Below are 13854 nucleotides of genomic sequence, written 5' to 3'. Positions count from 1 at the left end.
CTGTGACATGGGCATGAAATGCAACCATATAAAGAGATAGTCATCTCCCAGGCAGTTATCTATCCTATGTATGGCAATCTGTCTCTTATCTGCAACGTCTGGGGCTAGCAATGTGGAACTGAAACAGTTAAAGGCCCATGGCATCTGCATTGGTCCTGGCATACCTCCCAACTTTTGAACAACAGAAAGAGGGGCAAAATGCACGCCGCAGCAAATTTAGCTCTGCTCACTTTTATGTTGACTCCGCCCATTCTCATTCATTTTTCATGTCCCCCGACACAGTATAATCCTCCTACAGTCACCCGTACATTATATGTCTCCACATTGTAATGTTCCCCTCCAACTGCCCCACAGTATTAAGTCCCTCTCCTGGTGCCCCAGTTTAAACATGAAACTGGATCAGCTGGAGGGGGACATTAGCAATGGGGGGTAGTTGGAGGGGGCAATAAATAAATGGCAGATGAAGTGGGACATTAAACGCTGGGCAACTAGAAGCAGACATTAAACCGTAGGGGTAGCTGGAGGGTGAAATTAAACTGGGGGCAACTAGAGGCAGACAGGTCCCCCTCCACCTACCTCCATGGTTTAATGCCCTCTCCAGCTGTCCCCCAGTTTAAGCGGCCCCTTTATCTGCTCCATTTCATGTCCCCCCCCTCCATCTCTGCCCCCAGTATAATGACAAACACAGACAGATATACACATTCTCTCTCTCCATCCTTCATCTCAGATCCCCCTTTCCCCTCCCTTCTCAGTACCTTACACAAATCTCTTCTCTCTTCACTGCACGGGACACTGACACGCCCACCTAGTCACGTGACCGTGTGATGTCACACAAGGTTCTTGAACCATATGTCCTCGATTGAGAGACTATACCTGGTATTAATCCCAGCGTCATTGCTAAACAAAGGCCTCTTGGAAGGTCGGGCATGAGGCTAAAGGGAGCAGCCATTATTGGGTTATTTCACTGGAATCCTGTCTTAAGACGGGCTTGCACATTCCAGTGAGCGCCCTCTATTGGTTTGCAACAATGAGGCAGCAACTGTCTTCCTAATTACATCATGGAAGGCGGATTTGCATATTCTTCCCATAGAACCATAGTAAAGCATTCCTCGATCACTGCAGCCTCTTATCTGTTATAAGAGCAGGCGGTGATCGGAGGAATGATTGATCAGTAAATCATTAAAGGGACATAGCAGGACATGTAGGGAGCTGCGCGGGACAGGGGTAGGAAATTGTGAGTGTCCCGCGGAAATCAGGACGATTGGGCGGTATGTCCTGGTGGCACCAAATCCTCTTTCAGTGCCAGAGATGACACTCAGTATCTAGTGTGATCCTCTTGTGTAGCAATAGCTGAATCTATAAATTCCTGTTAATTGTTGGTTATTCCTGCCCATCTGTTTGGAGGAATTTTAGCCTGTTCCTCCCTCAAAAACAGCTTCAATTCTGTAATGTTGGTGGTTTTCCTCCCATGAATTGTGCGCTTCAGATCCTTCAACAACATTTCTTTTGGATTACGGTCAGGACTTTGACTTGGCCATTCCAAAACTTTAACTTTATTCTTCTTTAACCATTCTATGGTAGAACAACCTCTTTGCCAAGGGTTGTTGTCTTGCTGTTTCAAGCACATTCTCTTGAGACGCAGCTCATGGACAGATGTCCTGACATTTTCCTTTAAAATTTACTGGTACAATTCAGAATTCATTGTTCCATCAATGATGGCAAGCCGTGCTGACCCACTTGCAGTAAAGCAGGCTTTAGCCATGATGCTACCACCACCAGCACGTTTCATGCTGTTGTGAAGTTTATAGTCATAAAAATAGCAATTGACTGGGTATAAATATTAAAACTTAAAGGGGTTATCCAGCTTTTAAAAAGTAACTGCAAATACATCCACAGTAGTACTAAATACTCACAGTTCCCTTGTGCACCCTTTGCTTACCTTTATTTTACTTGCTGCTCCTTGTATAACTTATTTAGAATCTGTGTACAAACTACATTTCCCATGATTTGTCTGCTTGCTTGTACCCCTATCTTCTCCAGTCAACCTCTGTGCAAATTTCTTCCATGCTGCAAGGCCTGTTTTGTTACAGCGTTTGCCTTGAGTCTCACTTTTCCAGCCTGTGCAGCATTGCTGCCCTCTTCATATCTAACCAGGCAATAAATCACTCCCATGAATGACTTAAAGGGGCAAAGAAATCACATTCTGCTGCGATGTTTCATTTGCTGGATGAACTATTTACAGGGGAGGGAGGTCTTGGGTGGGTGTAGTAAGCTTCAAATGAAACTTCACAGCTGTGGTAAATGAACTGAAAATAAATCAGATAAACAGTGTTGGATTTAAAAAAGATATATGTTAGCAAGTGATTTGTATTGATGCATCAGGTTATTCGGCCCATTTTGTATTTTATTATTTAACCCCTTAACGCTAAATCACGTACCTGTACGTCAGGGAATGTGGTTAGTTCCCGCATTCCCACGTACCTATACGTGATTGAGATTGCACGGGCTCAGAAGCAGAGCCCGTGCGATCTCCATGGGAGGCCGGCTGTATCTGACAGCCAGGCTTCCCCTGTAGCAGCAGGGACGGTGATTGCACCGACCCCCACTGTTTAACCCTTAAGGTGCCAGATCCATAGTGATCATGGCACCCTAGGGGTTTGGCCGGGCTATAAAGCATGGTGCCGGCAGCATCAGGAGTCTGTGTGAGCTGTAATTTACAGCTACACGCTGCTCCTTAATCCCTCCCCCCATCGGAGCGAGCTCCGATGGGGGGAGGGTTAACCCCTTGGATGCCAGGACGAGTGGAAGCTAGTCTATGCATCTGCATAGCTAGCTTCCTCTATAGACTGCAATACACGTGTATTGCAAGTCTATAGTTAGTATAGAACCAGTGATCCTCTCTGATCGCAGGTTCTAGTGTGCTTACAGCACAAATGTAAAAAAGTTTTTTTAAAATAAATAATAAAGTGTGTAAAACAAACAAAACAAACATAGTTAAATTTCTTGTAAATCTGGAAAATCGCTGTTACACTTGTAAGCCCTGTAACGTTCAAAATAAATTAAAATACAATCAAAAGATGATGCCGATATAAAGCAGAGATATGGGAGATAATATTTATTAATGTATTTGGGTGGTATGACTATCTGCCTGAAAAGCAGAGAATATCACATTTTGAAAATTGCAATTTTTTCCAAATTTCCATCAAATTTCCTATTTTTTTAATAAGTAAATACAAAAATATTGATTAGTGTTTACCACTAACATGAAGTATAATGTGTTACGAGAAAACATTCTCAAAATCACTTGTGTAAGTTAAAGCGTCTCAAAGTTATTGCCATTTAAAGTGACACATGTCAATTTTGAAAAAACAGGCCTGGTCCTTAACATACTTTTGGGCTGTGTCCTTAAGGGGTTAAACTAAATAACCCCTTTTAAAATTCAACTAATCAATTAAAGAGGACTTTTCATCACTTGGGGCACATGCGGTTTTATATACCGCTAGAAAGCCGGCATTGAGCTGAATTCAGCTCATTGTCGGCTTTCGACGATCTGTGCCCCATGTGAAGCGCTATTAGTGCCGGTACCGTAGCTCTTCATCGTCAGAAGGGCGTTCCTGACTGACTGTCAGGAACGCCGTTCCTCACAGCAGCGCCTGTAGCGCTGTACTGTGAGAGCGGTGAGGAACGCCTCCCCCAGTATTTGTCTATGGACGAGCACTGTGAGGAGAGGCAGGGGCCGTTCCTGCCCGCTCTCACAGTACAGTGCTATAGGCGCTGCTGTGAGGAAGAGCGTTCCTGACAGGAACGCCCTTCTGACTGTTAAAGGGGTTGTCCCATCACAAGGATCCTATCTATACTGCTTGTTAATGTGGATTTAAGACTTTTCCTAAATACACTGCTTCAGCAAAACTGCTTTGTTTGTCCACTATCTTACTTTATTCAATTTTTTGTGGCCACAGCCCTGACCTAGCTGCTCCTGAGTCAAATGATGTATCTGCTGCTCTCAGGGGGGAAGGAGGAGGGGCTAAGTGCACGGGAGCGAGCCTGTGTATCTAGCTATTCCTGTGTCTACACCATGTGACCTAGCTTCCTGCTATCAGATAGGGGAGAGGGGCTGCTTTCATTTCTGAACTCGTCTTCTGTTCTCCCAGTTATCAGGCTAGCTAATTCAATTGTGTTCATTATGGCAGAGACAGGCAGTCTCTGTATGCAACACAGAATGGGGGCCCCGAAGCTGCATCAACGGCTGAGACACAGGAGCTGCAGCTCTGGCTCCTGTCAGCGCTTCAGGACATTCCCCCTCTCTCCCCCCTCCCTTTCTCTGCTGTCCTCTGCCCACCAATGAGAGGAGGAGGCGGGGCTTATCCCTGCCGAGCTCCTGCCGTCCTGCACTGGAGGAAGAAAGGAAGAAGGAAAATGAAACTAAAGCTACACAGGTACATACTGGGGTTACTTATTAATGTCAGGCATATGGGGTGATTACTTGTGTTTTAGTAACTCCATGTGCCTCATATTAATGGCAGTTAACCCCATCATCTCCCTCACATTAACCCCTGTGTGCCTCACCATAAGAGTTACTGATATGTGAGACATATGGAGGTAATAATAATGAAGATACTTTATTATTACCTCCATGTCTCTCACATATCAGTAACTCTTATGATGAGGCACACAGGGGTTAATGTGAGGGAGATGATGGGGTTAACTGCTATTAATATGAGGCACATGGAGTTACTAAATTGTAATGCACATGACCAGATTTTTTATCCACAATTTGTCCTGGTATAGCGGTCAGCGGGTGACGTGACAGTATTTAGTCCTGTAGGGGCTACTATTGGGTATAATACTGTGTGCAGGGGCCACTATCGGGTATAATACTGTGTGCAGGGGCCACTATTGGGTATATTACTGTCTGCAGGGGCCACTATGGAACATAATAGAGCGCGCAGGAATGCGTAGGAGGGACTCGGTCGAGATCTTCGGTGTCGGGGGGGCCCCATGTCAAAAGTTCGCCACGGGGCCCCGCCATTCCTAGTTACGCCACTGTGCACATTGATACTCTTCCACAAACATATTTTGAAGATCAGACTTTGATAGAACACTGTTCTTCTAAATCAGGGGTAGGCAACCTTTTTTGTTCGGTGTGCCGAACAAATTAAAAAATCAAAGATGAGGTCCTCGGAGTGCCGGTCAATAATTGTAAAGCTGACGACACCTACACTAAAGTCATATAGCACAAACCACAACATAGGGGTTGCTGTCATACTGCGCTCCAAGCCACATGCGCTTACCACTATTTGCCTGGATACACATGTTCTTTTCCATTAGAAGCAATGTAACATATGTAACCCACAATTAGAGGTAATGTATGTGACTGGGAGCAGAGTGAGGTCATACCTGTAAAGCACTGACACACAATGTACTTGGATTCTCCATCCAGTCCCTCGGCCCTTCAGTTTTCTGTAAGTGAAACACAGATTAATTTCAGTCACTTTTAGTTCCTGGCGGTGCAGTAACCGCAAAACCCCAGCCAGGAATTAATCGGTGTCACACTTACACCAAAGTGACCGCACTGGTGCTCAGGAACTGGATTTGGCTATAATTGCATCTAGTTACAGTGTCACCACCCAATACAATCACACTAAGGCTGAGGCCCCACATTACAAAAATGCAGCTTTTTTTGTTGCAGATTTAGCTGCGTTTTTTTTCTGTCAAAGCCAAGAATGGCTAGAAAAGGAACGGGAAATATATAGGAAGCTTCTTATATGTCTCCCTTCTGCTCAATCCACTCCTGGCTTCGGCTCAAAAAACACAGCAAAATCTGCAACAAAAAAAAAGCTGTTTCTGCAACGTGGGGCTTTAGCCTAAGGCTGAGGCCCCCATGTTGTGGGAACACAGCTTTTTTGTTGAATATTTTGCTGCATTTTTCTGAGCCTAAGGGCTCGTTCACATCTGCGCCCGGTCTCCGTTCTGCAGGTTTCCGTTTCCTGCACAAAACAGAGGCAGGAGACGGAAATCTGCAGGAGTCTTTCTCACCCATTCATTTGAATGGGTATAAAAGATGTCCGGCCGTGAGCGGCGGTGAGCGTTTTATGCTCTCCGCCGCGAAACCATTTTTTTTTAAATCGGACACAGAGTCGGACATGCAGTACTCTGTGTCCGATTTTAAAAACTGGTTTCGTGGCGTAGAGCATAAAACGCTCACCGCCGCTCACGGCTGGACCCGATCTAACAGCTTTCCCTCTTCTGCATGCAGAAAGCTGAGAACGGAGATTGAACGCTAGTGTGAACCTAGCGAAAGCCAGGAGTGGATTGAGCAGAAGGGAGACGTATAAGAAGCTTCCTATATATTTTCCATTCCTTCTGTAGCCATTTTTAGCTTTGGTTGAAATAAACTGCATCAAAATCTACAACAAAAACGCTGCGTTTCTGCAACGTGGGGCCTCAGCCTTACACCTCCTGCACACAAATGGCACGGATGTGGTTTTCACTGACCTATATGTTAAAAATGAATTGACAAGGCGGAAAATGCAGACAGATATAGGGAATGTATAGGACAGATATAGGGTACGTATAGGACAGATATAGGGTACGTATAGGACAGATATAGGGTACGTATAGGACAGATATAGGACCTGCTCCATAATTTTTAGCTCTTCATTTTGGCCCAGATACACAGCCACAAAAAATGGCTGTATATATGGGTCAATTGAAATATATAGGTCTGTACTCTTATCCAAAGTTGTGGATAAAGAGTCTGGTCATATGCATTGCAGCTTAGTAACTCCATGGGCCTCATATTAATAGCAGTTAACCCCATCATGTCCCTCACATTAACCCCCTGTGTGCTTTACATAAGGGACACTGATATGTGAGACATATGGAGGTCATAAGTGAATATCTTCATTATACAGGTCCTTTATTAGTACCTCTGTATGTCTCACATATCAGTAACCCTTATGTGAGCCACACAGGGGTTAATGTGAGGGACATGATGGGGTTAACTGCTATTAATGTGAGGCACATGGAGTTACTAAAACTAAATTAATAAAACCAAATGCCTGACATTAATAAGAATAGTCAGTAACACACACGTACCTGGTGTTGTGTTTGCTTTCACTTTGCTCCCCGGAGCTTCCTCTCAGGGCTGCAGACGGCAGGAGCTCTTCATGTGTAGCAGCAGGTCCAGGGAGCCCTTATCCTGTGCAGTGAGAGGTTGAGAGGCTCACCTCTGATTGGTGGGCAGTGAGAGAAGGGGGCGTGTCCTACACCTCGGCTTTAGCAGAGCTTCTGAAAGGGACGCTCTCTCGCAATTTAGTGCATGAAGTTTGCGGGCTGGCTGCTGTGCCAGCAAAATATGCCTTGCGTGCCACTCTTGGCACGCGTGCCAGGGGTTGCCGACCCCTGTTCTAAATAATACAGGTACCCCCTCACATCTGAATGTAATCCCATTGATTTACAACCCCTAAGGGTAAATTCAGATGGTTTTTTTTGGACCGGAACCTGAGGTGGAGGCCGCCTCAGGTCCGGTCCAAAAACCAGGTAGCCACAACTGAAAGCCGGTGCACTGCATCAGCATCCAGCCGCACACTCCGCTCCGAATTAGGCCCAATGAATGGGCCTAGTCGGGAGGAGGGAGTGTCTTCAGGCTGAATCACGAGGCGAAATGGCCTGAAGAATGAGCACCTCACTTCTTTTTCTTGGAGCCGGAAAACTCCTGAGCGGCTCCCATTGATTTCAATGGGAGCCGTCTTTTTGGTCAGGATTTTGAGGTGGATATGGCCTCAAAATCCTGACCAAAAAACCCTGTTTGAACTTACCCTTACTCCAACTTCAACTTCAAATTATCTTCTAATGTTAAGGCTTTATTCACACATATGCATATTACATACATGTGGCATCTGCATTTTTGGCAGACACTACATGTACTCATTTACTTCAATGTTTATTCAGACGTCTGTGTTTTTTTTGCATATCATAGGTCAACAAAAAAACAATAGAAGCATGTCCTTTTTTCACTGATGCATCACACCAAAGAAAGTCTATGGGTCTGTAAAAAAAATAGATGACATCCTTGTATCATCCATTTTCATGGACCCAGAGACATACAGAATATGATTTGGAGTCTGTAAATAGCAAAGACCTCACCAGTGGTGTAACTAGGAATGGCAGGGCCCTGTGGCGAACTTTTGACATGCCCCCCGCCCCCCCCCTACCGACGCTGAAGACCTCAACCAACTGAACCCTTTATATGAAAATCTGATCAAATTTATGCAGAAATTTAGAAAATTCTTTAGGGTTCACAAACATTTAGGCTAAGGCCCCGCGCTGTGGGAAAAACCACAGCGAAAATATATCATGCAGCGCTTCTCACAGAAAGTATGCAGAGTTTTCTGCCTCAATCATGCCTATAGGGAAACCAAGGTTTCCATATGTATAATTGACATGCTGCAATTTCCAAAAAAATGACAGTTTTGGAAATCGCAGCATTTCTGCTACAGGTGTTTTTCTGCAATGTGTGGCTGGAATTTGCTAGTAAAATGCCTCGGTTTTTGCAGGTTTACACCACATGGGGCCCAAGCCTTAAAGGGGTATTCCCATGTATATAATCATATCTAAACATTTTTGCAAATATAAGTAATTAAAAATTCTGCAGAGTTTTAAAGATTTTCTCTAACTTTCTTAGTGGTAACATCTGTTGTCTTGATCGGTTGCCAATGGTTACAACCACTAATGCAGAAACTTTCTATGGTCTGGGACTTGTCAGGAACCCAGCTATGATTTTCTTATTGTAGCCGGGTTATCAGACAGGGACACTACATGTATGAGAAGATATCTTGGCCACAATGAAGAAATCATGCCTGATTTTCTGACCTTAGAAAGTTCCTGCATTCATGGTCATATCCACTGGCAACCGATCAAGCTAACAAGACTGTGACCACAAGATATTTAGAGAAAATCTTTAAAACTCTGCAAAATGTTTAATTAGAATAAACTAAAGAAAATAATGTACACTTAAAATGTAACTGTTAGGATCGGGTCTCGCAGGTTTCCATCACGGCGCACAATCCGACTCTCGCCCTCGGCCTCATGCAGTGAGGCGACTGGAGTATAAGTCCAGTTTTTTCCCTACTGAGCATGCTCAGACATTTTGGAGCCGCTCACAGACTAAGTCCCATTTTGGCAATACTGGGCATGACCGGTGATGTCATGGCCACCGCCCCTGCTGGGTGGGGACTTCCCTTTATATAGTATGAGCCAACACCCACCAGGTGCTCACACTTTGACTAAAGTTCGTTAAAGGGGTTGTCCCATCACAAGGATCCTATCTATACTGATGGTTAATGTGGGTGTAAGACTTTTCCTAAATACATTACTTCAGCAAAACTGCTTTGTTTGGCCACTATCTTACTTTATTCAATTCTTTGTGGCCACAGCCCTGACCTAGCTGCTCATGAGTCAAGTGATGTATCTGCCTGCGCTCAGGGGGGAGGGAGGAGGGGCTAAGTGCACGGGAGCGAGCCTGTGTATCTAGCTATTCCTGTGTCTATACCATCTAACCTCCTATCCTGTTAGCAGATAGAGGAGAGGAGCTGCTTTCATTTCTTCTGTTCTCCCAGTTATCAGGCTAGCTAATTCAATTGTGTTCATTATGGCAGAGACAGGCAGTCTCTGTATGTAACACAGATTGGAGTTGCTGCTGCCTGTACTTCATAGTCCAATATGGATGGGCGAAGCTACACGCGAATTTGGGGGCGGAGTTAAACGGCAGGTTGCATGTGAAACCCCGCCCACCAAATGATGCAAGAAACCAGGAAGAAAGAAGATTTTACAGCAGTAAAGACTGCTGAGTATGTGACGTGGGAATACCCCTTTAATGACAGAAGTTCAGGGCTAGGCTCCAGCATTCAGGCAGGTTGTAGACTAGGCCTCTATCTGTATTGTAGTTTAGAACCTGTAAATCCTGAACTGACAGCCCTACACTAAGGCTAGGATCCGTGGACTCTGTTCCAGCCTGAGGTAGCCTCTTAAACTGTCAATTCTTCCTTTGTTTCTCCTAGCTGTTGCAGGAGCATGTTATGTTGCTGACCTGGGGTGACAGTTAACCCTTGGCAGCCTTGCTGTTTCAGCTGTACAGGTGCACCTTACCAGTGAGGTTAACTGGCAGGGTTTTATTACAGCCTGTTCACATTAAGCACTGCACCACATCACAGCCAGTGCAGTTTAACTAGTAGTGTACTGTTCTGACATACATACAGCAGCCCATCTGGGCCTGTGGACCTCGCTGCAGTGCCTTGCAGACTAGGGAGTCTGTCGTTTAAAAATATTATTTTTAAATATTTACACAGACCCGTAACATTAATACATTGTTACATTTTAAGTGTACTTTCTTTTCCTTAGTTTATTCTACTTATTCAGTGTACACACACCATTTAGCCCAATTGCTTTGAGCATAAATCTTTCTTTAAAATGTTTAATTATATTTGCAAAAATGTTTTTTTAATTATCTACAAATTTAAAAATAACTATGTACATGGGAATACCCCATAAGCACCACTTAATAGGCATCTATGTGCACCTATATGTCTATTATTCTATGTGTATATACTCTCTCTCTCATACTTGCCAATATTTGGCAGGACATTTCCTGGACGTTTGTATATAGTTAAATTTTCATCAGAAGCCATGTCCACATTGGGAAAATCAAAAGCCCTTTTTTGCGAAGTACTACACCTCTTTTCCAAATGTAGGCATGACAATGTACTGGCACCCCCCCCCCCCCTCTCCTTTTTTCTGACATGACCAGCACATACAGTGCCTACCCTACATGTAAGATTACAGAGAGCCAGGCCGATACAGGAACATTCTGCCAGCATTACAAGCATCCAGGGGGGAATACTTGCTGACCAGAACAGGGAGGGGGGCAAGTACGATCTATATATATGTATGTATTTTATTTCTCTATCTACATCTCTATCTACAATGACTTGGCTATATTCATACTACCACTATGGTCTGTTATGTCAGGTTTTGCCATTCAGGATAGTGTGGCCTGCTGCATAATAGTTTTCTGTAAGAAAAACGGAAAAACTTACAAGCACATTAGAAGATGGGGTTTATTCTAACTTTCATGGCTCTGGTAATAATGAAAGCCATGATGCTAGTGTAAGCTGAGCCATAAAGCATGGTAAGGTTCATAGGTTCCATTACCTTCATACGTCATCCTTATGTAAAGGAGGTCACCACCAAAAATATATTTCTATTAGCATGGGAAAGATCATAACTTGCTGTTTTTTTCCCCTGCAACCTTAAAAAAAAATTCCAAAGTTAGTAGAAGCCTTGTCAAATCATCTCCACCATACCAAAATAAGCAACTCCAAAATAGCCCCGGAGTAGTCATGGATTCCAGGTCCTGTCCCGCTGTCTGGAAGGAGGTGTATCCAGAGAGGACACAGGTAAGTTGAAATTGAGAATGATGAATAGTTGAATACAAGAATGGTGAGGCAGTTGGCAGTTCTCTCTTTGCTTCACCATTTTGCCCCTGTCTCTGCTCAAATTGACAGCAGAAAAGAACAGGGGAATGAGGAGAGGTAAATATTAGTTTTTTTTATGTTTGTTTTGTACCGTGGGAGGATCGTGATATTGTGGGGGGGTCATTAAACTGTGGGGCAGATAGATGGGGATATTAAACTTTGAGGGCAGCTGGAGGGGGACATTAAACTGAGGGGGTAGATGGAGGGGGACATTAATCTGGGGTGAGGCATTAAACTGTGGTTCCACCAAGAGAGGGACTTTATACTGAAGTGTTACCTAGCCCTGTATTCTCATGTTGATGCCAGCTTATTAGAGGAGTGTGGGGTGTAGCAGTTTGGAGCAATGCTACATTTAATCCCTTTATCTTTTCTCTAGGGGATGGACAGCCTTTGCTATCAGCATAAAAAGGTGTCAGTATACAATCAGTATGTGCATCAGTCCGTTTTAAAATCTCAACTGAATTCAAACCGACGGATGGGATACTGATGTGTGAACCTAGCGTAATACTATTCTGATGAACTCCAAGACCAAGTGCTAATAGCAATTCTGCTCGTTTTCATGACAGACAATTTGCTTTAAATCATTGGCTCAATTAAATCTGTTAGCCTGTTCCTTCTTTTACAATGAAATCAAAATGTCAAGTGTTACCATACACTTAAAGGAGTATTTCAAATAATAGGGGTTAACCTGCTAATTGATGGCTGTTGCACCACAGTTTTGGATGGAGTGGCAGGACAGACCAGTTGCACAACTCCATTTATATTAATAGGATCACTGGATATAGGTCAGTGCAGTGTTTTGGCTGTCTCTGACAGTCCCATTGAAATTAATAGAGGTGTGTGCACTGCCTGTTTTGCTGTTGTATTCAAAACTGGGAAAGCAAAGCACCCCAGTTTCCATGATCAGTGGGATTCCCAGCAGTCAGGGATCACAAATAGGGATTTGTTGATCACAAATAGGTAACATTATTCCATTAAAGAGGACCTTTGACCACCTCCAACAATTCCAGGTCTTTAAGGTCTTTACGTCAGGTAAGCGGTGCCCTTCCACTAATTCTGGCACAGTTGCAGTGGTGTAACTACTGCTGTAGTAGACCCCAGAGTATAATAATTGTTTATGGGTGTCCACAGTGGGGCATAATACTGTGCGCAGGGGCCACTATGGGACATAATACTGTGTGCAGGGGCTACTATGGGGTACAATACTGTGTGCAGGGGGCACTATGGGGGATAATACTGTGTGCAGGGGCCACTATGGGGCATAATAGAGCGCACAGGAATGCGTAGGAGGGGGTCGGTCGAGGTCTTCGGTGTCGGTCGGGGGGGGGGGGCATGTCAAAAGTTGGAATTTTTTCTCTAGCCCTCCCTACCCCACTCATGAGCAATCAGTGCTGTTAATTTTGATGTCTGATATGCTATCTCTGTACTGTCAGGAGGGTGGCGTCAGGCCGGAGCAGACAAGGAGTGTGATTCTGACACTGGCTACCTCTGACTAGAGCTCTATTTTTCATACATACACTGGCAGGTTTTGCTTTCACCACACAAGGGAAAGCTAGAAACCTGTCCAAAAGACCACCTCTTTGAGAAGGGTACCCTGTGGGGTTTGGACCAACCATTTTGCATCCTGGCAATGGTGTTGGTTTCAGAAGTCTCTCATTTATCACCATGTCTATTGTGGAACAGGCCCTTTGAATGATATTTCTTCTGCCACTAGGGGGAGTTTCCTGCATACTGAATTATTCAGCTCAATAGTAACAGTATTAATTCCTATGCAGTGAACTCCTAGTGGCAGCTGATCACAGTCAAAATATTAGCATCTGACTGGATGACAGGGAGACCAATTTGGAGAACCTTTCCAGAGAGCTAGAACTGTAGAAGCTGTGCTTGCCTGTGGAGATTTTCTCTTCACTTTTACTTTTTGGTAGAGTTGGAAGGGACCTCAAGGGCCATCGGGTCCAACCCCCTGCGAGTGCAGGTTTTCCTAAATCATCCCAGCATATGTTTATCCAGATTCCGCTTGAAGATTTCCATTGATGGAGCGCCCACCACCTCCCGTAGCAGCCTATTCCACTCTCTCACTACCCTCACTGTCAGATAGTTTTTCCTAATGTCTAATCTGTATCTCTTTCCCTTTAGTTTCATCCCATTGCTTCTTGTACTTCCTTGTGCTAATGAGAATAGGGTAGATCCCTCTGCACTGTGACTACCTTTCAGATATTTGTATCTTCTAGGTTCTTCAAAGTAGCCACCTATTGCTTTGATTACTGCGTGTGGGGTCATCATGTAGTTTATTATTCTTTGACCATATACATTCTTTGCT

Source organism: Leptodactylus fuscus, chromosome 9 (assembly GCF_031893055.1).
Source record: "Leptodactylus fuscus isolate aLepFus1 chromosome 9, aLepFus1.hap2, whole genome shotgun sequence".
NCBI classification, from domain to species: Eukaryota; Metazoa; Chordata; class Amphibia; order Anura; family Leptodactylidae; genus Leptodactylus; species Leptodactylus fuscus.
Note: the sequence above shows the minus strand (reverse complement) of the source record.